The sequence below is a fragment of the Perognathus longimembris genome, chromosome 11 (assembly GCF_023159225.1).
Source record: "Perognathus longimembris pacificus isolate PPM17 chromosome 11, ASM2315922v1, whole genome shotgun sequence".
Taxonomy (NCBI): domain Eukaryota; kingdom Metazoa; phylum Chordata; class Mammalia; order Rodentia; family Heteromyidae; genus Perognathus; species Perognathus longimembris.
In genome coordinates this window covers 6,126,876-6,153,551 of record NC_063171.1, presented here as the reverse complement: position 1 = coordinate 6,153,551, position 26,676 = coordinate 6,126,876, and the positions used below count along the sequence as shown (strand labels likewise).

The following is a 26,676-nucleotide window of genomic DNA, read 5'->3' as shown; positions in this document are numbered from 1 at the left end:
GCTATTGGTCAAATCTCCAGCATTATGAGTGAGGTCAAACATTCAACTTTAAAACTGTCAGGTCTGCAAAGAAATAGAAACTTGTGGCCCACAAAACAGGAAGTCCACAACTCCACTATTGAGGATTACTGAGAAGCCTGCATGTTGTATTTCCTAGATAAGAACTTCAGCCATTTTACATGCCACTGAAGTAAAATATAGTAGAGAGCCAGTATCTCAGTATCAATAAGGGAATCGAAAACAGTCTTTATATACCACATAATAACTCTAAACTTCAAAACTACAATAACTGAATTTACCAATTCCTATGGGGTTCAAAAGCAGATTCGAACCAGGAGAGTAAATCAAACAGTAAGTTGTTTGTGATTAAACAACCTAACAGAAATTCAACAGTCCCAGACATCCTTGGAATACCCAATATTATGGTATTCTCAGAAGGATAGAATAAGGTAGAATGGGTATTTGAAGTAGCAATGGCAGAAAACTTTCTGCATTTTGTAACAAACATTCGTTACACATGCACCTTGGTCAGTGAAGAACACATGGGATAAATTCACATCCACGACAAGACAAGCAATAAGAGGAGCAACTCATCATACAGAATGGATACTCAGCACAACTGATGGCATCTCTTCAAAACACAAAGGACTGAGAGAAACAGAAGAATTATACTGGAGGTGGCTGAAGGGAAAAGACTTCTATGAATTCTATAGTCACCAATCCATCCTTCAGGAATTACCTGAGATTTTGTTTACCTGGGTTCACACATCATGTCCCAACTCTCTTATTCTGGAGGAACCCAGGCTAGTCAAGATTGTAATGTTTTCTTGGTCAGACACATAGCAGGTGGAAAGCTGGTCTCTAAACATAGGGTCCCTTAATTCATCTCTTCAGAGGAAGGTATGTGGGGTGGGGGTGAAAAAAAATGAAATGAGGGTTCCAAACCCACAAGCTTCACCTTCTTTGTGATTGCTCCTCCCCTGACAGGAGGATGGCTAACAGTCAGAGATTATTTGTCTTCACACATCTCTTCTCTGTGCTCCTTCCTGGCACAGCCACTAAAGATGCACTTTTGCATCTGTAACAACCTGAGTACCAAAGTGCTCTTTGGAATGCAGCTGTTGAGTTTCTCCTTGTTCCAAAGGGACTGCTCCATATAATTGTGCCATTTCTCTTCCAGAGCATACTGAAAAAGAGGGCACATTTACGGAAAACCCAATCAAATGCCTTCCCACTCGAAATGCTCAGGAGCAGTTTGCCATCTATATTGGGATCACAGGAATATGCATAAACAGAAAGCCTTCACCAGTCCACAGGATGGAAAGGCAGGAGAAGGTATCAGCAGCCTTGGATGTAGACCACTGAGTCTTCAGGTTTGTTTGCTACTGTCTCTCTCAGGTTCCCTGTTTTGGCCCTAAATGGTCATCTCAGTACACACCATTGTCCTGGCTTTCCCTTACTATTTTGCTCTCCCCAGAACACCAGCCCCTCTCACTGTGTTTTTCTCCTAAACCAACTGTCTACAGAATACTTGAGATAAATCTCTCTGGGTGAGATAAGCCTAAAACTTGGTTGTAGTCGAGTTTATATTATTGATCCTTTTAAATGTCACTAACAAGGTTTATAAACCTCAGAACCTTCCAAACTGCAGATTACACTACTGGAAGCTGAGCAGCCATCTCTGACCAATTCAAGTTCATTGTCTCCAGGATTCTCCCCAATTATGAACTGCTGTGTCTGAGCAAGTGCTCAGAATCATGGTCCAGAACCCAAGTTCTGTCAACATGTTCTTAAGCTTTTATCTGTGAGATATACCCCATCTCAGAGAGGAACTGGGATTGAAGTTCCAAGGTGGACAATATTTAAGGCAACAGTACTGCTGGGTGGTGTTACAGGTAAATTTACATAATTAAGCCAGAGCACTACCAGAGAGCTGGTCAACACTTCTCCATGTGAGCAAGTGTCTGGAAGGCATTCGCATTTGAATCCTTGAAAAAGGTCTATTCTTATAAATTCTTATATTCTTATAAATTATAAGTGGGCATTAAGCCGGGATATCCATCTGCACCACTTAGGACCTCTGGCCTCCCAAGCAGCTTCCAAGTAAGAATCTCATCACCAGATCCCCTGGTTCTTGGGCTTTTGTACCCACAATGAATTGTATCTTGAGCGTTCCTGGCTCTCTAGCTCACTAATGGCTGAGATTAGATCTTGTGAGCCTCTGTAATTACGTGTTTATAGCTCCTATTTGCTTCACTAACTGGATCATCTTCCCACTCACTGGACAGATTGAAAGGGGATGGAAGTGAAAGCACCAATAAACAGACTTTCAGATAGTACATATTGTGTCTTCTTTGCATGAAGGAGGTTCATTGACACACCTAACCACGTTTGTGGTTAATAATGAAACAGCTGATAGAGATGTGCATGGAATTAGGAGGTCAGCCTGCAGGGCTTGGTGCCTGATTAGAGGCTTGGTCATGGTGGTAGGCATCTAGGCTATCATAGGATAGTTTTGCTAAATAGCCAACTAAAAGACAGTCTACAGCATGAAGTCCGTTAGGGAGTATTCTTTTTTTTTTTTTTTTTGGCCAGTCCTGGGCCTTGGACTCAGGGCCTGAGCACTGTCCCTGGCTTCTTCCCGCTCAAGGCTAGCACTCTGCCGCTTGAGCCACAGCGCCGCTTCTGGCCGTTTTCTGTATATGTGGTGCTGGGGAATTGAACCTAGGGCCTCGTGTATCCGAGGCAGGCACTCTTGCCACTAGGCTATATCCCCAGCCCGGGAGTATTCTTTTTTAAAAATTTTATTGTCAAATTGATGTACAGAGAGGTTACAGTTTCATACGTAAGTCAGTGGCTACATTTCTTGTACTGTTACCATATCCCTCGTTCCCCCCTCCCCCTTTCCCTCTCCCCCCATGAGTTGTTCAGTTGGTTTACACCAAATGGTTTTGCAAGTATTGCTTTTGGAGTCATTTGTCTGTATATCTCTCGATTTTGATATTCCCGTTCACTTCCCTAGTTCTAATATTAGTATTTACAGTATCCAGTGTACTCAGATAAAATACAGTGATAATGTGGGTACAACCACAGGAAGGGGATACAAGAGGATCATCAACAATAGAAGCTATGGTTTCACATAGCATGTTGAAAGTAATAACAGTGATATAACAGTCATTTCCATAACATGGAATTCATTTCACTTAGTATCATATGCATTCATAGGGGCATAGCTATTAGGTTCTTGTGATCCTGTGTGTGACTAGCCTAAACCTGTGCTAATTATTCCCTATGAGGGAGACCATAGAGTCCATGTTTCTTTGGGTCTGGCTCACTTTGCTTAGTATAATTTTTCCAAGTTCTTTCATTTCCTTACAAATGGGGCAATGCCATTCTTTGATACAGGCATAAAATTCCATTGTGTATATATACCACATTTTCCTGATCCATTCATCTACTGAGGGGCATCTGGGTTGGTTCCATATGAAAAATTATGCTGCGATGAACATTGTTGTGCTGCTGACTTTAGGGTGTTCTTGTTTGTGGTCTTTTGGGTAGATGCCCAAAAGTGGGGCTGCTGGGTCATAGGGAAACCCTATGTTTAGCCTTCTGAGGAATCTCCATACCACCTTCCAGAGTAGCTGAACCTGTTTACATTCCCACCAACAATGAAGTAGGGTTCCCTTTTGGCCACATCCCCTCCAACATTTGTTATTGTTCTCTTGATAAAGGAGATTCTTACTGGGGTGAGGTGGAATCTCAATGTTGTTTATATTTGCTTTTTTTTTTTTTTTGGTTTTTCTTATTGGACTGTTTACAGTTCTTTTTCTTTTTTTTATTTTCTGTTTTTGTTTATTTTTTTCTTTTTTCCTCTCCCTTTCCCTCTCCCCCCATGAGTTTTCAGTTGGTTTACACCAAAGAGTTTTGCAAGTATTGCTTTTGTAGTCGTTTGTCTTTTTATACTGTGTCTCTCAATTTTGGTATTCCCTTTTACTTTCCTAGTTTTAATACCAGAATATATAGTTTCCAATGTACTCAGATAAGATACAGTGATAGTGTAGGTACAACCACAGGAAGGGGATACAAGAGGATCATCAACAAAAGAAGCTACAGTTTCACATGGCATGTTGAAAGTAATTACAACAGTGATATAACAGTCATTTCCATGACATGGAGTTCATTTCACTTAGCATTATCTTATGCATTCATAGGGGCATCGCTATTAGGCTCTTGTGATCCTTTGCTGTGACTAGCCTAAACCTGTGCTAATTATTCCCTATGAGGGAGACCATAGAGTCCATGTTTCTTTAGGTCTGGCTCACTTCACTTAGTATAATTTTTTCCAAGTCCTTCCATTTCCCTACAAATGGGGCAATGTCATTCTTTCTGATAGAGGCATAAAATTCGATTGTGTATATGTACCACATTTTCCTGATTCGTCTACTGAGGGACATCTAGGTTGGTTCCATATTTTACTTATGACAAATTGTACTGCAATGAACATTGTTGTGCTGGTGGCTTTAGTGTGTTCTTGTTTGTGGTCTTTTGAGTAGATGCCCAAAAGTGGGGTTGCTGGGTCATAGGGGAGTTCTATGTTTAGCCTTCTGAGGAATCTCCATACCGCCTTCCAGAGTGGCTGAACAAGTTTACATTCCCACCAACAATGAAGTAGAGTTCCCTTTTGGCCACATCCCCTCCAGCATTTATTATTGTTAGTTTTCTTGATATAGGACATTCTTGCTGGGGTGAGATGGAATCTCAATATTGTTTTGATTTGCATTTCTTTTATGGCCAGTGATGTAGAGCACTTTTCCATATGTCTCTTGGCCATTCTCATTTCCTCATCAGAGAAGTCTCTTTTTAAGTCTTTAGCCCACTTGTTGAAGGGGCTGTTGGTTCTTTGTTCTGGAGGAATTTAATTTTTTTTTACTGTTTTCCTAGTATACATGAAGCCCTGGGTTCAATTCCTCAGCACCACATATATAGAAAATGGCCAGAAGTGGTGCTGTGGCTCAAATGGCAGAGTGCTAGCCTTGAGCAAAAAGAAGCCAGTGCTCAGGCCCTGAGGTTAAGGCCTGGATTGGGGGAAAAAAAGATTCACTGGTCTGACTGCATCAAACTGCAGAGCTTCTGCAGGGCAAAGGACATAGCTCGCAAGATAAACAGAAAGCCCACAGATTGGGAAAAGATCTTTACCGGTCATCCAATAGACAAAGGCCTCATATCTAAAATATATGTAGGGAGTATTCTTGGGAAGATCCAGAATAGAACAGAGGGAGAAGTTTAACAGACATTCAATCAAGATGATTCTGCTCAGGGAAGGAGCAAGATAGATAATTACTGCCAATAAAAGTCACAGAACAGGTCCTAACCCACTAATATAGCCACAGGCAGAAATTAGCTTCCCTCTGTTTAGGGGATTTACAGAAACAGATGGAAGCTTCAGTCATCAGTCCACTGTGCATCTGAAACAGCTTCAACATTTTCTCTCCTATCACACTTCTGCAGTGAGATCCCAGGACAGAGACTCTAGCCTTTTCACAACAAGCTATAGCTTAACAAGCTGCTCCCTGTGCCAACTGGCACTGCCCTCATTCCTGATTCTGGAGAGAGGAAAAGGGTGAAGTCCACTCCCATTCTTTCCAACACTCCCACAGGAAACACTTTGCTAGAGTGTCCTACTTGAGGGACAAGGCTTCCTCTGATCTAGTGGAGACATGTTGGCTTCTATGAATTATGAGGAAACCTCAGTTTGTCATATCTCAATCTTTCACCTTTTAAAATGGATGCTTCCCTTGGCAGGGATAATTTGCTCTGACCACTCTACACACATTCAAGTGGGAAAAGGGGGAGCATTATAAAGTAGTCCTTATCGAAGAAGGTATTCGGAATGCATGGCCATCAAGACTCATGTGAGGGTGTAACTTTGTTCACAGACAACACAGATTCCTCATGGGAGGAAGGCAATAAGGCAATATTGTCTTCAGTCAGTACTGCAGAGTTATAGAAGGATGCTGAGCAGAAAAGCACTACCTAAAATAACAAGGTAAGCATTATGCTTTATAGTGGGATCTTGGTTCACCTGATGAGTAGACTGACCATAGGTCTGGTGCTCCCTAAAGCAAATATCTAGAGATATAGACCAGATAATATGTGAATCAGCCCATGTGCCCTGTAGCAGAACAGTACTTCAGCAACAACAGGAACAAGTACAGTGCTTCTGTCATAGCATGCCTATGAGTCTCATAGAAATGAATGCCCAGCATGAATCATTCAGAGGAGATCCAAGAGCTGCCAACTGGTCAGTCTACCTCATGCACAGACTAAGGTTCTGAAAGAGTTCCAACAGCCTTCTAGTAAATGCAGCTCTGTCCACCTGTTTACATGGAAAGCTAATGGAAGCTCCTGGAAGAACTGGTTTATGTTGGAGGTGAGGTTGTTCAAGGCAGACAGATAATACCTCCTCTCTGCCCAAAGTAATTTCTTTAACACTCAAAAAGCAGCACATTCTTGGAACAAGTTACTGGAGTGCTATGTTGACAAGAGGCCTTTTCTCAGAATTTCTGATGGTTTTATTTCACCTCAGCTTCTGTCTCATGCTGGCCATTAGGTTAGTTGCCCAAATCTGACTGCTCACATAGATGTCTGTCCTAAGCTCAGACACAAAGGCTATCTGAGGAGATGCCATGAGCCTGGGAATGGGGGGAGGGCTTCTTTATTTGTATTTAATTGCTGCAGGCCTCATTAAGATCAACTGACCTTAACTATCATTTCACATTTGTGATCAATTTTTTAAGCATGTCAAACAGGTAACTACTGTAACAACTTGGCAAACTTTTGTTGCTATGGAGAATATATTTATCCTGCTTATACTACCTGTAATCTCCATTGAAGGACCTTACATATTTAATAGTAACAGCTCTATTTACAAGGCTTTGTGCAAGATAACTGGGGCCATGTACAGAAAACTTATTTCCAAAGATTACTTTGAAAATCTCCAACAATAAACCAGAAAGGGGCCATGTTTGGAAGTTATCAACAAGTTGCCTCTATTTGTGAAAATGCCTTGCCCAGGTGATTGTGCTCCACATCAGCTAATTCCAATGGCCCTGGTTACCCAGAGGAGGATGGACAGCACTGTGTATGACAAACATGGTCCTGCCCCAGCCCTGTCTAGGATATTTATATTGGGACCAAGAAATCTCAAGAAGCAGAAATGTTCAACTGCTGTGGTTGTCACCCTGAACAACTTTTTTCATCTCTATTGTGCCAAACTATATCTAGGTACAGTCAGAAAAAGTCCACAGGACAGAGACAGTACTCATGGGAAAGGCAAATTCAACTTGTTCTCAATGAAGATCATTGAATAAGAGAGAAATTAAGATGTAGAGTGTTGACATCCTCACAAATATAGGAAACTCAAGCCATTGGGTTTAGGGTACTCCACATGGCTCTCACAGGCTCACATTCACAGTCTGAAGAGCAACTCTCAGGGACTCTCAGGCAACTCTCAGTGAAGGGTCATTAAGTTCCCTTGTCTTACATAAAGGAACATGATTTCTTTCAGTACTAAAGTTTTGGACAATGCCATCTTCATAGGAATGCCAATTGGACCCAGTAGCTATTAAGAACATGCTCAACCTTTCCACTGACGTCATCATATGCATCCAGCCTCAATACAAAAGGGAACTTCAAAATGTCTAGACTGACCCAGATCCCTGCGACCTATAGACAATCTACACCTCACTAGTTTTGTGATTTCTAGGTCTCCTAATATCCACTCTATTCTTTAACCACAACATTGTAGTCCCTGCTCAAGCCAAAATTGATATACTACTCAATCACAATGTCCTCTCAGAACAGATTGGCTATTGACTTTTAGTAATCAGAGTCACAAAGCATTGAACCAGGATCCAAGTAGAGCCAGAGAAGAGAAAACAATCCGGAACCATGTGAAGGGAGGAACCCAACTTCTCCCAGCATAAATAGCTCTGCAGAGGCTGCTTCAAAGGGCAAAGTTGAACAGGGTCCATTCTTAGAATTCCACATACATAGAAACACAGACATGGACACAAGAAAAAGTCTAACTGAAATCCAAGTATCTCTTGAGAAGCCACATGATTTTGTTCAGTATGTGTTGACTATTAAGGAGTTTTGCCAGCACTGAGAACTTCACAATCAAACTCCTGACACAAGTGCCCTACAGTGTTTTCTAGGAGATATCTAGCTCAGGACAGGCAGACTAACTCTTCCACCAGGGTCTAGCAGCCACTGTGGACCTTCCTTGCCGTTGTTTCCATCATCTGAAACCCAAAACATGCTAAGTCCAAGCATGCAGGGAACATCTCTGCCTTTCTACCAAACTTGCATCCTGGACAGGAACCACTCATTTCCAAGAGAAATATTTCCACTAAGAATGTTTGACTAAGAAGCATAACATCTTCTGAAAGTATGAGAATGACCCTTATGTTCAAAATGGTGCTTGGGTATGCAGAGTGCACATATGTTCTGCTTCATAGATGTGTTGAGAGGTGCAAAGGCTTTCCAAAATGGGAAAGATTGTTTTCCAAATGCTTCAAGGTGACTAATAAAGCCCACCTCTTCACCTGGGAAGGAGTCCCTCTTGCATTTGGAAAGAGACCTGACTCTAAATCAGAATTCAGTGTCTCGTGACAAATGAGTGCATTGCCACACAGTTATCCACATGTCATGAGACATACAACCTTACTAAGAACCAACACTGCATCTGGAATTTACTTCACATTTACAGATCTGAAAAAATACACTCTAGACTTCGTATTGCAAAGGCTTGCAGTACACCTTTAGTCTTATCCAGGAGTTCCATTAACTCTGATCTCTGTCACAATCATAGCTGTGGAAATCTTAGATGTACTGGCATAGCACAGAAGATCTCACTTAAACATATACTTAAACATATGAGGAAATCGGCCCAGATGACTACCAGTAGCATACTTGCTTAGTCCTGAAAAACACTGGCTTGCTGCATTGTATGGCTTACACCCAAAAAGATATGGGAGCCTACAATATCAGTGATGGATCTGTTCATCTAAAGGCATCCAAAGACTTCCAACTTCCAGATTAAAAGGGCAGTTGGTTATACTGCTTCTCTTTTCTTGGTGCTCTGAGTTTTAAGAAACATACATCATTCAGGTAAATATTGTTCCAAATCCTTTCCATGGAGTCAAAGACCTGTGCAATTTGGAGAGGACTCCAGGCTCAGCAGCCTGTCCTGGCCTTCTGCCTTGCATGGGGGATGGACAGACCCTTGCTGGAAGTGGCATCTGGAAAACTCAGGACACGACACCCTGGTAGTCCAAAGCAAGTCCATACTCTTTTCAGTCTTGAAGCCATAACCTATCACATGACTGTGTCATGCATGTTCATGGCTTTCAAACAGCAGCATACAGAGCTGCCAAGCCTGAGCTGATACTTTAAGACCTGCAAAGCCTGGAGCTCCTATGAACACAGAATCAATTTTATCAAAGACAATACAAAGACTGGGAAAAAATGCAGAAGGAAGTCTTTGCAAGCAGCTAGTTAAGACTTGTTCTGCTCAGAGTAAAGCAGGGACCATATAACCTGGAACTGAACTCTCTCAGTATCAGTGTGGTGGACCTGACCTAAAAATTTTGCTGTTCCATTGCTTATTGTTGTTGTTTAACCTGGCAGAAAAGCAACAATAGTGCAGAGAAGGAGGGTACGATAGTGGTCATATATCCTGTCAGCTGATCCATACATACACCTCCTCTAGACTCAGAGGACCATGGCACAGACAGACATGTCCTGTAAGCAAGTCACATCCTGAAAGCAAGCCCTGGATAAGCTGGCACATAGCCGCCCATGACATACTAAGTGTAGAAATCACAGAGTGGTATTATACTGAGGAACAATTCTGCATAGACACAGATGAACTCAGGGCTTCTTGACAAAAGATAGGCCTAGTTAGTTGGTTCACTCTTGTATCTTGATAGCCAAGTGAGTCACATAGCTTTTAATATAGTAGTCCAAGTCATTATCTCAACACAAAAGCCATCTTGAGAGCAGAAATCCTTAATTACTGTTCGATGTCATCAATCTCTTCCCAAGGCAACATTTTCAGGTTAGCACTTCTTGCCAAATGTGAAGTCATGAGACAAGGTACACTGCTACATGAACAGAAGCCTATCTGCCCATGACATACACATTCACTCCCTATGAATTACACAATGGGAGAAAACCTCAGCCTCAGTGAAGACATGTAACAGACTGGACTCCATAGGAGTACCACTGAAATGTCACTGTGCTACCCACAGCTTCAGCTTCACTGGTATCTACAGAATACTAACTCCACACCCTACCCTTTGTCTCAGTTTAGATTGAATTGACCCTCCATTCAGTTTGGCCTAAAATGAGAACTATCAAGCAGATCTTCCAACAAACCAACAAAAGCCCTTGTATTTGTTACTCTGGTCAGTGAGTAGACGTTTTCCACCACAGGCTAGATATCCTCTATAGCAAGAGATAGGCTGTGGAGAGGCAGCCTATGTCAGACCATCTGGAGACAGAGATAGGGACTGAGTGATTAACACCTGAGCTTATATACTGGAAGGAGAGGGATAATTAATTTCCAACAGATGTGAGAGACAGTGACAAAAAGTCTTCGTACTACACCGGCATTCTTTCCAGTAGGAGCAGTCAACACAGCAAGCCTGCAGGCCCCAAGGAGCAGTACCCACACCTTGCTCCCTGTTGCTCTTCCTAGCACCTGGCACTGGGCCTTAAGTGGGGAGGGGGAGAGGGTCTCAGTAGAGACCATAGGAAAAACTCATTTCCTCGAAGCTTAAGAACATAATGTGTGGGTGGTGCTGTGCCTGTGTGCTCGTTCGGTGTGGACCGGGGGCCTCTTTTGTGAAGCGGCCATCTGAGGAGACTCCTGTGCTTGCGATGGCCACCGAAAAGCACAAGGAAGGAGTCAAGACTGAGAACAACGATCATATTAATTTGAAGGTGGCGGGGCAAGATGGTTCTGTGGTGCAGTTTAAGATTAAGAGGCATACACCACTTAGTAAACTAATGAAAGCCTATTGTGAACGACAGGGTTTATCGATGAGGCAGATCAGATTCCGATTTGATGGGCAGCCAATCAATGAAACACATCTGCACAGTTGGAAATGGAGGATGAAGATACAATCGATGTGTTCCAGCAGCAGACAGGAGGTGTCTACTAAGAAGGGGAACCTGCTACTTTGCTCCAGAACTTTGTTCTTATAGACCAAGAATACATTCTTAGAAAACTGCATTTTGGTTCCACCACATCCTGACTACTACAGTATAGTTTTCTCTATTCTTTCATTTTCCCCTTCTCCATTCCTTTATTGTACATAAAGTAACTGGTGTATGTGCACAAGCATATCGCTTTTCTTTTTCTTTTCCTTTTTTTAAAAAAAAAAAACTGAATGGCCAATGGTATATTTTGATTTACATCAAATGGAGATGGGATGGGGAAAAATACTCGTTCTGTGAAAATATCCCCCTTCTCCATTAGTGGCATGCTCATTCAGCTTTATATTTTATATTTCAGTAAGTTATTTTCCTCTCACTGTTTTAACAAAAAAAACAAAGATCCTTGCATACCTTGTTTGATTAAAATTCTCCAATGTTTTCATTTATCATTGTAAAACCAAGAACAATTTTATAACTTTTTTGTACGTAGCTGTTACATATAGGGCAATCTGTCTTTAAGTAGGGGTAAAAAAAAAAAAAAGAAAAGAATCCTAGTTTTCCCTTCAAGTCAAGCGTCTTGTTAAAATACAAAAAAAAAAAAAAAAAAAACAACCAATGTGTGGGCTGAAAGTGAGGGAGTGGATGGACCTTGAATAAACATTAAGAACCATCTAGTCCTCCTTTCTGTTCCAACCTAAAGCCTCCAAGACCAGAGATCTGTCACACAACTCTCCTATTATGTTGGCATGAAAAATAGGGTCAGAGGACAAGTTAGGTTGCTGCAAAGCCACGAATCAAGTACTCATTTTCATTACTTGAAGCTCTTAGAATACATATGAAACTCACTTCCCTCTTCCATCTGTAAGCTTCTATCTCCCTAATATACCTGAAGCCAAGTTTATCACCCAATTGAGGTAACTACAAACAGCATGCCCAAAGCTAGCCTGAACAAACCCACAAATATTTGATCCAGAGTTGTTTTTAAAACACTTGAAGATCTAAAGTAAATCTGGGAGTCACATACATTGCCAATTCCCTCACCAGAATTCACATCAGCAGCTTCACATTGTCAGGAGTACTCTGTGCTGAGTTTTGGAACACATGCAATCTTTTGCTTTGGAGTCAAGGCCTGAGAAAATGGTACTGTAGTCCTAGCAACAAACATGACCAACAGTACAAGATACTAGTTTAACTGAGACTAGCTTTAAACAAGAGTATCAGGCACAGGCTGGGAAGACAAGGTACAGGAGACAGAACCAGAGGTCAAGCATTAGAGGGTACCATGGCCCAGATAGGAGCTCTGCAAAATATAGCAGGAGTAGGTAAGGCTCGGGCCACCCTGGCTACAATAAGGATCTGGGTAGATGCAACAAATCTTGTCAGGACACTAATGCTCAGGTGAGTTGAGACTTGGGAGGCAGGCAATGACTGAGCTCAGGCTAAGCATGAAATTTGGACTTTTAAGGTGACTGGATTTGGCAAAGTCTTGAACACCAGGACAGTTTGGAGTAGAAGGGTAACATCAGAGGTGAAATTTCTGGCCAGTGCAATTCAAAACATGAGAACACCAGGCACTGTGAAAATGAAAATCTCAAGGAAGTCAGCAGTAAGGGAGGAGAATAAGACACTATATGGTTTCAGTTGGTTGGGTTTGACACCTGGGAGATAGCTGGTTATGAAATATGTCAATTGGTGGAGCAAATGACATGGAGGTCTCTGCTGATTAAATGTTTACAGAGGGACTAGTGAACCCAAGGAAAGGATGGCTACACCTGACTCCAGTAAGTGTTATTGAGCCCCACAGATGAGACGATTCAACTGAGATCGCCCCTCAGGGCAGAGCCACAGGAATGGGCTGGCAGGCCTTCCATTTACTCCCTGTAAATATTCTTCCCTGTTTGTTGTCTTTAGGTGTAAGTGATTATTCTTTAGAGGTGATTTTTTTTATACTGCTGACAGCTTCCTGCCCTCCAGAGAATCCAAACTTTTTACCGTAAGGTGTAACTTAGGAAAGTTAAAGTTACAGAGCCCAGCATCCTGCCAGAGATATAGAAATCTGTTTTGTAGTCATTTCTGGTAACAACTCCAACAAAGCTTTACACGCACAAATGAAGCTGGCGCCTTATGTTTTCTCACTACAGTCCTAAGCACAAGAATATAGTAGTAGCACTTGTTTTGTAACAGTCTCAGTGAAGAGGTTAAAGTTCTTATTTCTCAGTGGTGGAAAACATGCCCCCACACATACTTGTAGACTCATTCTGTACAATGATGTAACCTTTTTGCTACAAGCCTCCATTTACAAATTCATCTTATTTTTTGAATGGGTTGTGGTCTCATTCATTTAAGGCTCAGGGAAAAAGGCAAGTAACATCTCAGAGAGAAGTGGGAATGCTGACCAGAAATGCAGGAAAGTGTCCAGAGGTTTCAGATTCAAGCGTGGGGATTAGGAAAGATGACCAATCTATCCCACTGAGAAACAGGTAAGTACTTTGGAAGCTTTGTAGTTTGTCAGGTCGATTTTTTTGTAATACCAGGTAGGCAACAGCATTCATGGAGGCTCTGAAGGCAGCCATGTGTGGGGCTTTGTTCCTAAGCCAGAAGGGAAAAGGTTACCCACAGAGGGCAGGCAAGTTTGACCTAACAGCTGAGGCTTTCTACATAGCTTATGTTAAGAGAACATAGGACATGTTAACAACTGTTTTTATTTTATTCAACCTGGAGCTTATGGAGGCTTTAAGCTACAATCCACAAAAGACCACCAGGTCTGGCCCTTGAAGAAGAGTAAGAGAAAGATAGAAGATAGGCCAGTTAGCCCACAGGAACCATGTGACCAACAACCCAGGTGAGCCACGGGAGAGGCAGAGGGGAGGCTTTCTCAGCAGCATTTGTAACAGGAAGTCAGGCACATTGGACACTCTTGTAAGATATAGTTTGAAAGAGTCAACAGAATATTCTGGGCAGGACAGTGGAGGAAAGTCAAAGGCTACCCTCCACCAACCCACACCAGGTTTCCTACTTTGGAGTTTCAAGTAGCCTTTCAGGTAGCCAGCCAGGGGCCTCTCACAGGTCTTCATTTTGTCACCCCCACCCCACTGAAAGATGAGGGGGGGCTTGCCCCATGGCCCACTGAGGGAGATGCCTCTCCTGAACCTGTTATGCCTAGATTTCTGGTCCCCAAAGACCACCAAGGAGCCGATACCGATGCAAATGTGTGAGAGTCTTTATTGCAACCTCGAGCCTGGACTCCCAACCGTCACTGATGCAGCAGATCTGGATTGAGAGTCCCGATCCTCAGATAGACAGGGTTTTTATTGTGATTACAACAGGGGCAGGGTATTTCCAACTTGGCAGATACTTGATTGGATGGCATTTAGCAAGCAAGTCTTGTCCTATTTCTATTGGCTATCTACCCTTTCAGTTATCTATTTTGGCTTTGATATTGGGAACTGGCCTCGATATCAGGAATTGACAACAGGTGGTCACGTAGCACTGATACAGCGCGTTATTACAGGGGATAGGAGCAAGTCACAAATGGGTTAAGCAAGCCATTTACAGAAGCAGAATATTGCAGTCAGGCTGACCTAGTACCAACTTTAACAACTGTGACCATATTTTCCCACTACCACTAAGCAAGCTTGAGCAGGTTATTTCTATAGTCTATGACTATGATCATTTTCACTGTCCATTACCATGATTGCTACCCAGATATACAGGTGAACAAGTGCTCCCTACATTTTTAAATGTCAAACTATAAGAAACTAGTCTCCTGGGTGGGGGTACAGCCCTCTATCATGGAGTCATCACCAGGGTTTAGAAGCTGTTATAAATTTAACACTAAAACTTATATTTAGTTATTCCAGTTTTCAGGTCAGCCCTAACAAACTCTTGCAGCTTCCTGTGCAGCCCCCCCCCAACACCTTTTTCTTATCACCTACATACCCTTTGCTTCTCAGTTCCTTTTCTCCAGAGAAAGTTTTGAGAGACAGAAGCCCTCGCCCCCAGCAAACCCTGTTTCTAAAGCTTTAGCTTCAGGGAAGGGAAGCTTCAAAGATGGGGGTGGAAGGAGGAGGATTTCCTTGTTTTTTTGCAAAATCCTGAGGCCGGCTTTGAGGCCAAGGCCAGGGTTGTCCACTGGGTGGAAAATCCATGGCCCCCGGAGGACACAGGAGCGCCAGCCACGGGAACCCGGGTGGGAAGGAGGCCTCTGGGCCCCTTCTGAAGCCTCAGTGGAAAAAGGAACAGACAAGGTGAGCACTACCCAGTAGGTGCCACCGGAGTCAGTGAGCTGTGCTTTTGCACTCCCGGGCTCACATCACTTCCAGGGCATGGCAGGGGTGAAGTCAGTGAGCTATGTGGGCCTTTTCATTCTCGTCATTTCTGAGGCGTGTCCGTAGGATGGGAGAGGGGAGGCCGCCACCGGAGTCCATGAGCTGCTTGGGCATATTCATTCAGGACTCCTCCTCACTTCCGGGGCGTGGCCATATGGGGGCAGCGCTAGAGTTAGTGAGCTGTGTGGGCCTTTACAAGTTCGGGGGCAACGTCACTTCCAGAGCATGGCCTCGGCTGGGGGGTGGGGGGTGGCACCTGCTCAGGCTCCAGGGGCCACAGCTGCTGGGCCCAAGTGCTTGACTAGGAAGGAGTGAAAAATGTATTAACTGATATTAACCACATACTCTGCTTCTGTAAACCTGCTTGCTGTCCTCTCGCCTCCCCCCCTTCCCCTTTTCCCTAGAAGCAAATAATACTGTTGGGACAACTGGATAACAAATAACATTAGAAACCCTTCCATAGACCTACCCTATGACCCAGCCATACCACTCCTAGGCATCTATCCTGAACAGCAGGTCCCAAGATAACAAAAAGACATTTGCACTTCCATGTTTATCGCTGCACAATTCACAATAGCCAAAATATGGAAACAACACAGATGCCCCTCCACAGATGAATGGATCCAAAAAATATGGTACCTATACACAATGGAATACTACATAGCGATTAGAAATGGTGAAATATTGTTATTCGCAGGGAAATGGTCAGAACTTGAACAAATAATGTTGAGCAAGACAAGCCTAGAACACAGAAAACAAAGGGGCATGATCTCCCTGATATGTGACTGTTAAGATGGGGTGACCGGGAGACAGTAGAGACCAGGTCTGTGAAACCAAAAACTTCTTGTCAAATGGTATTTCCCACAGGATTGGGTCAGCGACCCAACATTATGTAACTAAAACCAAACAACTACTCAACATATAAAGGTCAAAAATTGACCTCTCAGTGGAATACAATAGCTCAAAAGCTATGTATGTACGATCATATAAGACTACTGTCGACATATTGTCTAATGTCGACATTACATTTAAAGCCCTAGGCGAATTTTCTTTGGCGTAGCTACTGTATATGTTCTTGGTACATTGTGTGTTGTGTATGTGTCTACCTGACCTAGGGAAAGAAAAACAGTGTAAGATATCACAAGAAATGTACACACTGCCCTACTATGTAACTACCCTTTTTGCACACCACCTTGCCAAAAATTTTTAATAAAAAAAAAAAAACTTCCAGAAAGACCCTCTGGCGGAGTTTGGAGAACAGCAATAAAACCATCGGAGAACTACCCCACCTCAGAGGAATGTTTTGGAATGCTGTCAGGTTGCCTTAATCCTAAATTAACCAGTAGTTAGGAAAAACCAGATGTCAGCAAACATGGATGTGAGTCAAGATATGGAACCAAGAGACCTCCTAGACTTCCTAACCAATCAGGTAAGCGCATTCTCCAGTAACCAATCCTGTAATGCCAAATGCATATGAACTCGTGCGACCCCTGCTTCTGATTTTGTCTTTAAAAATCCCCCTCTTTGAGAGCTAGGCGCCGCTCCTCCACACCTACTGCGACAGAGTGCTGGCGGACCGCCCTAGCTCGAGCTTGTTTTCAATAAAGTCCCTTTGCTTGTGCATCGGATCTCATTACTGAGGGTCGTCACAGGGGTCTCGAATTCTGGGCACTTCAACTACACGTGGTCAATCCTGGGGGCGAGCCCCACCAGGCCACGCTTGCTTCAGGGTCCGGCATCCACAGCAGCATGTAGTGCACAGTGCGAAATTGCCGCAGAGCCCGGCCTTGGACCGCCCCCTCTGGGCCAGGCACACCTATGCAGCCTTCCAAGCTGTCGCCGACCTCAGCATAGGCCAGGACTGTCAGGAGCACAGCTTTGGTTGTGGGCAAAACAAGCATCCAACATATAACGATGCTTTAAATTGGTTCAGCGTAAGTCATAACAGGTAATTTTGCACTTTGAGGTTGAGAGGAAGCTACCACATGACCTTTCTTAAACAGATGCGTTGTGCCAATTGCTCAAACACATGACAATGGTATGGCAGTGCAGACCAGCAAAGAACAAGGCCATTTTTAATTGGGCACAAAGGAGTTGTCAGCTACCTGGACCAACTGTCAGAAACAAGATGGGATCCCAAGAGACTGGAAAGCTTGGGTTTTATTCAAGCTGTTATACACAAAATAGGCACTACTCAAGTATACAAGTGTCCAGGAAGGATGACAAACTCATCAGGTGCAAAACTCCTGTCTAGTTTTGCAGAAATCAAGACATCCAACTACCACACCTTCTGCATTATTTAAAACAATGCTTTATGGGCTTTCTCCTAGCAATTCAACTGGCCCCACCTAGTCTGCACCTGACACATATTACAGCAACTGGATGCAGGAAAGTCCCTTCAATGGGAGGGGTAACTGTCTCTTTCAATGAAAGACTGTGGCTACTATCAGTAGGTGCTAATTTAAGAAAAGATGCTGGACATGTATCCTATGAGAGAATTCCTGCTTTCTCCATGGAGCGTGGATGATCACCTGGTCCCTTTCATTTTGCAGCTTCAAACTTTTTTCTGAGAACTATACTGTCACCTATGTACCACAGGCTTTCCTTTATTCTGCCCTATATTATAAATACATTCTCCACAAACCATTGGAGTCACAATGATAAGACAAAGTTAAGTGGTCTCAGCAAAACAAAATTGACTTACTACATGGAAGGGACCACCATCAGCCAAATATCTGGCAAGCAAGCACAAAGAGAAGGCCACCTGCCCTGCTATTTATCCCTAACACAGCAGCAGGCCCTGACCCTCTGCTCAGGTTGGTTGGCCTAAGGTTTCCAATCTGCACTGCTTGTGATTGGCTAGGCTAGTTTGAATAGGATGAAATATATCTAAGTAAGGTAATTTTCAAGTAAGATTAATAGTTCACGAGTAATCTCAAAATATGCCCACACCTTCTATTTCTTGAACAGTCTACAGCTGTTATGGGGTCCAGAAATTGACGATCAATGAAACCACTCAGAGGTCAATGGGGGATGGAATGAATGTTATTGAGCAAGAAAGTACTGGTGTTCCAGGACTTCACCTAGGTCAGGATCTCAAGATGCAATCCCTAGCCATCTCAGAAGGCTGCTTTTAAACCCAACAACCACAGGAATTTTCCCTTTTGCCTAATTGCAGTGGCTTGTTCATTTTTAGAAATGTCCAAGAACCAGTTAATTACTTTCAAGAAATATCCAAACTGAACAATTCATGGGGGGGAAAGGGCAAGGGGGAGGGGGGAGGGGGGAATGAGGGACTAGGTAACAAACAGTACAAGAAATATATCCAATGCCTAACTATGAAACTAACCTCTGTACATCAGTTTGATAATAATTTAAAAAAATATCCAGAAACTGGTTTACTTTCAAGGAAACTGGTTTTGAACAGGTCAGGACATCTTGACCATAATGGAAACCATCTAGCAACAAAACAGGATGTAGCTACGGGGGGAGGGGAATCAGGTGTGGGCAATACAGAGGGAAACAGGTGTGGGCAGTTGCAACTACACAATACAGAGCAAAGGGCTAGTTTCACATTGAACAATAACATTAATACTGAACATTAGCAACACTTGTGTAACGTTAGTATAGTAACAGACTAAGTATTTAGATCACTTCAGGGTGTGTCACAATCCCATCTTGGATAGCCAGTTTAAGAGGAACCTTACATTTTACCAATCATTTATCCCAAAGCAGTTCTTTTCCTGAAGAGCCAAGGCAAGAGGCAAAAGCACAAAACTTTAAGCAACACATTATGATCACCTTTAAAAGTTGGTCAGAGAAGTCTTACTTCCTTCCAAAGGCAGGAAAACAAAGGTGCTGTCACCTTCCTAAATTTCCACCTGTGAATTATGTGTAAGCAAAACTACTATCATGTGTGTATATCTTATACACACATATAAAGCATATGTTCAAGAGCTATGTGATTTTATATGTGTCCTTATGATAGGAAAATGTTTGCATTTCAGGTTTTCATTGTATGGATTTGTAAAATTTGTAAACAGATAGCCCACAAAATTAGTTGCCATGTTTCCATTATTAATAGGTCAAGTACCACCATCTCTCTGAATTCATCCATCTCCACCCTCAACTTTAGAATCCCCTTTCAAGCCATTCTTTGGAAACAAAATTGAGCTTAGCACTACATAAGAAAACAGTTTCATAGACCTGGCTGTAATTGCAGTATTCTGGCAACCCAAGATTCACACCCACAACAAGAAAATCACCATCACTCAGTCCATCAGGCTAGGAGTCTTTTTTTTTTTTAGCTGTGCATAGCATCTGCTCTTCACCTTAAGGATGGTAAGGAATGAGCCACAGCCGGCCTGTTTTTAAAGGTAGAAGCTATGCATTCTACAGCAGGTGGTCATGTAGCACAAACAGGGTTACTTGAATATTTGTCCAAGCAAAGCTTTTCAATTGAAGAGCTTCTGAACCCATCCTTGAATTTGGTTAGGAAAGACCCCTCTGGTTAACACTCAGTGAGAGGTAATTAACTACTCTACCAACACACCCAAGGTTTGTAAATTCTAATCCCTACTGTGTGTTAAGGACAGCAGCTTGGGCTATGGAGGTGGAAGACCCAAGCTCGAATCCCGATTGTACTAATGGCTTTTGAACCCATCCCAGGCCCCTAATGTAAAGAGGACCAAGAACATACAGCCAGTGCCTAACCAAAAGGTACTCAAATGGTCTGAGGGCAGAGGACTGACCTTCTCTGGGATGAAGCATAAATACCAGCAGAGGTAGACAAAAGCAGGACTCTAGTACCTGGATTTGGCACACTAGCATGCAGTCTTTCACAGTGCATGGGAATACAGGAAAAGCTGTTGCAACCTCCCACTCAACGTGCAACAGGAAATGGCTAGGGACAGGAATAACAGAATACCCCTAGTACTAGTAGAGGTTTTGAATGAACCAGTATAGAATACAGGCTTAGATCTCGAAGCCTATTAAATAAGATTTGTCAGCCCCAACCAGTTAACTCTTTGCTAAGTCATACACACTGTCCATCTTCAGATAATGCTTAGCTGCTATGGAGTGACAAGTTAAAGAGAGGTAAGTAACTTCAATAGGCTGTGCTCCTTCCACTGTGTGACAGTCTTGATGTTGCCAGCAGTATGTTCTTAGAAGTTGATTTACTATACTAAGCTCACTCATACTCAAAAGGAACTGATGGGGGTGGCTCCTTAACCCTCAGGGAGTTATAAGCCAGTGTAGCACTGTCTGCAGGTGTTGTAGCTTCACCAGTTTTCGTGAGTCAATTCCACAGTGGGCTGGCTCAACTGAGAAGCCCCAGGAAGGATGCAGTAACCACTTCTGTCAGGACTAGGGAACATTTCCAAAAAGTAGATAACATATTAAAGTGAGATCAGACAAATAATTTCTCTTCTGCGAAATCGAGAACCTGAAAGAGGACCAGGAGATTAAATGGACTATTTGAGGGTAGCCAGAAGAAGGTAGGAGAAGATGCAGAGTGAGAGGGAAAACATAAATTTGGTGCATTAAAGGGAAAAAGGTCATAAATGGATTGTACTCAGGTTAGGAAGGGGGATTCAAAATAGAATCAGAATTTCAGATGCTAGAGGTATGTATAGAAATACCACAGTGAAATCCCTCCCTTTGGATACTATATACTGAGTTTTCCAAAAAGTCACCTATTGTTTCCTCTAAAGAATTTAGAACCCAGAGGTTAATGCTTTTAGGTAGATTTACACAGGTTAGGCGTTTCCTAACCAGTCCTTCAATGAGGGCAGGCAGGAAGCCAAGTAGCAGAGCCCAGCTATTCAGTACTTTTACCCTTAGAGGAGGCAGTCACACCGCCCAGGTTCTCAGGTGATTTTTTTCCCTATCTTTAATTTTTTTTTTATCATCAAGGTGATGTACAGAGGGGTTACAGTTACATGAGTCAGGCAAAGAGTACATTTCTTTTTGGACAATGTCACTCTTCCCTCCCTCTCTCCCATGTTTTCCCTCCCATCCCACCTATAAGTTGTATAGTTCATTTTCAAATAGTGTCCACTGAATACCACTGCTGCATTTGTTCACCCTCTGTCCCTCCCCTTAACCCGCCCAAAGACGTGTAAACAAACAGAACACAAAGGAAAGAAAACAAAACCAGGAGAAAAGACAGAAACCTTGTTTCCATTTTCAGGTGAGTATCTTGAACCTAATTTTGCCTGAGGCGAGTAGAAGTGAGTAACTCCACACCCTACCCTTTGTCTCAGCTGATAGAATTGACCCTCCATCCAATTTAGGCTAAAGTAAGAACTACCAAGCAGATCTTCAAGAAAACAAAAACCCTTGTATGTCTTACTGTAGTCAGTGAGTAGACATTTTCCACCACAGGCTAGACATCCTCTCTAGCAAGACACAGGCTGTGGAGAGGCAGCCCACATCAGGCCATCTGGAGATGGAGATGGGTGTAAATCACTCACTCCTTGTAAATGAACTCAGGGACTAAGGATGAACTGGAAAGGAGAGGGGAAATGAATTTCCAACAGCTCTGAGATGACAGTGACAGAAAGTCTCCACACTAAACCAGCATTCCTTCCAGAAGGACCAGTCAACACAGCAAGCCTGCAGCTCCCAAGGAACAGTACCCACACCTTGCTCCCTGTTGATCTGGCTAGCATCTGGCACTGGGCCTTACATGGGGGTGGGGGTGGGGAATGGAGCGGGCCAGGTCAGAGAACAGAAAAACTTATTTCCTTGAAGCATAAGAATATAATGAGAGGGCTGAAAGTGAGGAAGTGAGTGGATGGGCCTTGAATAAACATTCAGAACCATCTAGTTCTCCTTTCTGTTCCTACCTAAAGCCTCCCAAACCGGAGATCTCCCACACAACTCTCGTCTATCCTGTTGGCATGAACAGGGTCAGAGGACACGTTAGGTTGCTGCAGAGCCACACATCAAGTACTCACTTTCATTACTTGATGATGCACTTAGAATACATTTGAAAGCCATTTCCCTCTTATCTGTAGCTTCTATCTCCCTAACACACCTGAAGCCAAGTTTATCACCCAATTGAGGTAACTACAAACAGCATGCCCAAAGCTAACCCAGAAGACCCTCAAATATTTGTGTCAAGAGTTTTAAAAACATCTGAAGATCTAAAGCAAGCCTAGGGGATGCACACTTTGACAATTCCCTCAAGAATTCACATCAGCTTCAAATTATCTAGAACACTGTGTTCTGTTGGAACACATGCACTCCTCTGCTTTGGAGTCAAGGCCTGAGAACATGGTACTGCAGTCCTAGCAACAAACATGTGACAGACAGTGCAAGATACTAGTTTGATAAGACACTAGCTTTAAGCTAGCGTGTTAGAACTGGCTGGGCAGAAAAAGTACAGGAGACAGAACCAAGCAGAGACCAAGCATTGGAGGTCTTCAAGGTCAGATAGCTCTGCAACATATAGCTGGAGAAGTTTCAGAGCACTACAGTGAGGACCTGGGTAGATGCAACAAAGCTTGTCAGGACACTATAAAGCTCAGCTGAGTTGGAACTGGGAGCCAGGCAATGACTGAGCTCGAGCTAAGCATGGAATTTGTACTTTTAACGTAACTGGATTTGGCAGACTGGAACATCAGGGCAGTTTGGAGTAGAAAGGTAACATCAGAGGTGAAATTTCTGGCCAGTACAATTTGAAACATGAAAACATCAGGCACTGTGAAAACAGAAATCAAGAAAGTCAGCAGTAGGGAGGAGAAAAAGACATTACGTGGTTTCAGTTGCCTCTGACACCAAGGAGACAGCTGGTTATGAAAAATGCCAATCGGTGGAGCCAATGATATGGAGGTCTCTGCTGATTAAAGGTTTACAGAGGGACTAGTGAACCAAAGGTAGGATGGCTCCACCTGGCTCCACTAAACTAAGTATTGTTGAGCCCAACAGATGAGACAGCTCAACTGAGATCACCCTCAGGAGACAGCCACAGGAATGGGCTGGAAGGCCTTCCATTTAATCCCTGTTAGTATTCTGCTGTGTTTGTTTTCTTTAGGTGTAAGTAATTCTTTAGCTGCTGATTTTTTTTCTTTTACTGCTGACAGCCACACACCCTCCACAGCATCCAAACTTTTTACCCTAATGTATAACTTAAGCACTTGAGCGGAAAGTTAAAGCCACAGAGACCAGCATCCTGCCAGAGACTTAGACATCTCTTTTGTAGCCACCTGTGACATCAACTCCAACAAAGCTTTATGCACACATATGAAGCTGATGCCTGTGTTTCCTCACAAGAGTTCTGAGCACAAGAGCGGGTATAGTAATAGCACTTACTTTGTCAGTCTCAGTGAAGAGGTTAAAGTCCTCATTTCTCAGAAGTGGAAAACATAGCTCCGCACCACACACATACACACTTGTTGACTCATTCTGTAGTAAAGTAACCTTTTTGCCACTAGCCTCCAGTTACAAATTCATGTTATTTCTTGAATGGGTTGTGGCCTCATCCATTTAAGGCTCAGGGTAAAAGGCAAGTAACGCCTCAGAGAAAAGTGGGAATGCTGACCAGAAGAAATGCAGGAAAGAGTCCAGGGGCTTCAAGATTCAAGTGTGGGGATTAGGAAAGATGACCAACCTGTCTCACTGAGAAACAGGAAGTACTTAGGAAACTTTGTATTTGTCAGGATAATTTTTTGTAATACTAGGTAGGCAACAGCATTCACCGAGGCTCTGAAGGCAGCCACTGTCGGGCTTTCTTGTTCCTAAGCCACAGTGAAAATGGAGAGGTGACCCACAGAGGGCAGGCAAGTTTGTCCTAACAGCCTAGGCCTTTCACATAGCTCCTAGAGGACATGTTAAGAACTGGTTTTGCTTTGTTCAACCTGGAGCTTATGTAGGCTTTAAGCTACAATCCACAAAAGACCACCAGGCCTGCCCCATTAAGACAGATAAGCCAGGGAGCCCACAGGAACCATGTGACCCAACAACCCAGGTGAGCCACAGGAGAGGCAGAGGGGAGGCTTTTTTTGGCAGCATTTCTAAAGTCAGGCACATTGGACACTCCTGAAAAATACAGTTTGAAAGTAGAGTCAACAGAATATTCTGGGCAGGATAGTGGAGGAAAAAGCTTCAGAGGCTACCCTCCCCTAACCCACCCCAGGCTTCCTAGTTTGGGTTTCAAGTCTCACAGGTGTTCATTTTGCCGCCCCTCCCACGCCTTCCCACACAAAGATGAGGAAGAGGCCACTCCTGAACTCTGGCAGCTTTCTTAGCAGCCCTCCAACCCGGTTCTCTTAGCACCTATGTACCCTTTGCTTCTTGGTTCTTTTTCTCCAGAGAAAGTTTTGAGAAAGACAGAAGCCCTCCCCCCAGCCCCTATGTACCTTTTGGAGAAAAAGAACCAAGAAGCAGAGAAATTTTTGATAAAGACAGAAGCCCTCTCCCGCCCCCTCTCCCCCACCCCCAGCACCTATGTACCCTTTGCTTCTTGGTTCTTTTTCTCCAGAGTTTTGAGAAAGACAGAAGCCCTCCGCCTCCGTCCTGCACACCCCCCCACACCTATGTACCCTTTGCTTCTTAGTTCTTTTTATCCAGAGAAAAATTTTTGAGGAAGACAAGCCCCCCCCCCCTTTCTACAGCTTTGGCTTCAAGAGAAGGGAAGCTTCAAGGGGGCTGGGAGGGGTTGGCAGGAGGACTTCCTTGCTTTTTGCAAAAACCCGAGGCTGGCTTTGAGGCAAAGGCCAGGGCTGCCCACTGGATGGAAAACCCATGGCTCTGCTCCTGGAGGACAAGGTGGGCGCCAGCCGCGGGGAACCCAGCTAGGAGGAGGCCACTTGGGTCCTCCTGTAGCTGCAGAGCCTCTGGCACCCCTCAAATATCAGCAGGGCAAGCGCAACTTGGGAGGCGCTGCAGGAGCGCCTGAACTGTGAGGGCCTTTTCACTATCCTGGGCTCTGTGCCACTTCCGGGGCGTGGCTGCAGCTAGGCGAGGTGGCACCTGCTCAGGCTCCTGGGGCCACAGCTGCTGAGCCAGGTGCTTGACTACACATGGTCAAAGCTGGGGGCTAGCCATGCTGGGGCCCGGCTTCCCCGTTGTGTGCTGCGTCAGTATGCAGGGCTAAGTGGGAACAGGCCTCAGAGCCCAGCCTTGGACCGCCCCCTCCGTGCCAGGCACACCAGGTGCTGCCTTCCATGCTGTCCCCAAGCTGAGCTTAGGCCAGGACTGTTGGGAGCCTGGCCCGGCCTCTGGCTCTCCCTGGTGCAGAGCAGTAACAAGTGGGGAAGGATGCGGTAGGAGATCCTTGAGTCCCGGGCTCAGTGGCCAGATGCATCCGGGGTTTGCTCATGGATGGCACTGAACCCCCATGTTCCCAAGGCAAGGAACCCCCACATCATGCCAGGTCGTTTGGAAGTGGGCTCTGTGGGTGGGGTCCAGCAGGACCAGGAGCCTCAATGGATCTGACTAGGGACATGGAGCAGGAAGTGGTGGCTACCCTCCTACCAGAGGCAACAGGTGACCCCCCTGGCCTGGGTGCCCTCCCTCCCCTTTGTTTTCCCAAGAGATGGTGCCTCCACCAGGGAAAAACAATACAACAAGTGCCTGGTACAGAGAAACCAAGCCTCCAACGTTCTGGGGCACTTCTTGAAGATATACCACTTTCTGGGGTCTAGTCATTAAATACAGCAAGCCCCCAGAAGCTGTATCCCAAAACCACATTGTGTATCTACCCCCTTTATAAAAAACAAAAAAGGAGGATGATATACTTCCAATCTTGTATGTCCATCAACAGAGTGCCTACCTTTTGGGTCAAAACCTGGGCATCACTGCCATTCCCATTCACCACCCCTAGTGCTGGAAGCACCATGCCATCTTCCAGTATGGACTTGTGGAGTACACGGATGCCGATCCAACAGTTGAAACAGTTCACTTGAGGATGAAGCCCTACATCATTGACCTGGGCTTGGGAAATGGAACCTTCTTGAACAACAAGCCCATTGAGCCACAGAGCTACTAGGAACTGAAAGGATGTGCTTAAGTTTGGGTCAGTAGCAGAGAGTGATTCTTGCTCCATGAATCATTGGCTACCTCTGAACTAGATGGGAAAGAAGAGGAGGAGGAAAAGGAATCAGTATCTACCAGCTAA

General features: G+C 44.0%; 2 pseudogenes; both read left to right on the top strand.

Moving 5' to 3' along the window:
* The first annotated feature begins 10,944 nt into the window (after positions 1–10,944).
* LOC125359256 lies at positions 10,945–11,228 on the top strand (annotated as a pseudogene).
* A 14,774-nt stretch (positions 11,229–26,002) lies between these two features.
* On the top strand, positions 26,003–26,676 carry LOC125359792 (annotated as a pseudogene).